Here is a 1892-nt window from a genome sequence, read left to right on the forward strand (position 1 = left end):
GCTTGTGACTTGAAAAACTTGTCTAATTCTAATCAATTGTCTAATAAATTCTCTGATTAGATTTGTATGCTGTGTAGCAACCATATGACGTTGAGAAGCACAACTTTGTTTTTTGAATAAAGTTTTTCTCTTCTCTTCCATTTTATAGTAAATTACCTACAATTTTGATCCTATGATATATTGTTATAGTCCGTTTGTCTTAAGGACTCCCTTACACTCTGCCTATATTACGCTGGTTGTAACTATATTATACTACAGAAGTGTACACGAATAAAGAGTAAAATAATTGAATATGTAGAAAGAAGAAACATAATTCACTGCAGAACAGGTTGAAGATTAAAGTTGTGGAGATGCATTATTGCAATATGGTCGGATAATTGTAGGTGATTTCGGTTAAAACAAGAAAAAATGTTCATCTGCGATAATATCAATGTGCTACTATCTACAATAAATGGTGATTAAGGTTATTTGAAGATGAAGAAATGAAAAGAAACATATTCCACATTGCAAGGCGGTTTAACGTCGTGTGAACCTTTTTGTTGTCACCAATCCAAAGAGGTTGTCTATGTAGTTAGCTACAATCACTGCTTCTTACAGTATTTTCTTTTAGAACTATTACACTATTGCAAATATTACATTTACAATCATAAAACATTTAATGATACATGGTATGATGATAATTAAAAGTGAAATTAATGATTAAAATAAAAGGCTAAGGATGCAGAGGGTGGTGAGGTAATGAATTTAATTAATATAAATTAGATAAGTTAGACTAAAATCAAAAGTGGCCTAAATACCCTTCATTTTGAATTGGGCAGAAACTTGAATTGGAATGTTGAATTTTAGTTGGACATGGGAGCCGTTATTCCAAAAGGATGTACCAGACAAAAAAAAAATATTAAAGACTAAAAAATTGAAGAGCTATTAGAAAAAAAGAGAAATTTTTAAGTTCTTTTTTTATAATTCTAGTGAAAAATTGAAGGGCACAAAGTTAAATTTCGTACCCAGCACCTTAAAAACAAAAAATGAGCAAATTTTCATAACTCCTCCGAAACTCTTGACTGATGCTGTATTTACATGTTTGCAACTTGTCGCATATCCAATACTTGTCAAATGCTTAGTAAACAAAGAAAGCAATAAATGTCGGCATCCACATGCTTGTGGGTTTTTTTACTTTTGTTGGCTATGATATTTGATTTTCATGATAAAAAGGAACAAAATAAAGATAGACTAAATAAAAAGAAACGTAAATATTAGCATAATTGGTTGTTGATGATCAAAATCCATATAAATAGTCCTACAATAGGACTATTCATACATCCAACTTTCGTTTTTTCATACATTCAACTTTCATTTAAGGCTTTTTATCAGAAACTTTTTAATTTAATTACCTAGACATAAAATGTCTTAATAAATATATATATTTATGCTATCTTAAATAAAAAATAAACTGCTAAAGTTAATAAACATGATTTGAAACACAGTGTTTACACCAAATCTATAGAATTTTAAAACATACTATCTTAAACTAGAGCTAATTATTGAATTCGAAGGTTTGGTATTCTTTTATTAATGAAAACAGGGAGAGCACAAATATTCAACTGGCAGTTCTAAAACTATCCATACTGAGCACAAACGTGCGGATACAGGGCAAGTTGTTCGTTGTTGATTGGATTATAAGTCTTCTGAGATATATTTTCATACATTTGTTTGGAGCTCGAATTACAACATCGAAAATCTCTTTAACATATCTTTTCTTACTCCCATCACAGCTGGTACTTCCTCCCACCCGCGTGGTTACCATATAGTACAAGAGCCCAAGACGAGAAAAAAGGCAATTATTTCATCCCAATTTTTGATTACTTTAATGAAAACTATGTATAATTAATAGT

This window comes from Halyomorpha halys, unplaced genomic scaffold, assembly GCF_000696795.3.
Source record: "Halyomorpha halys isolate HHAL.00 unplaced genomic scaffold, Hhal_1.1 Scaffold20.1, whole genome shotgun sequence".
NCBI lineage: Eukaryota > Metazoa > Arthropoda > Insecta > Hemiptera > Pentatomidae > Halyomorpha > Halyomorpha halys.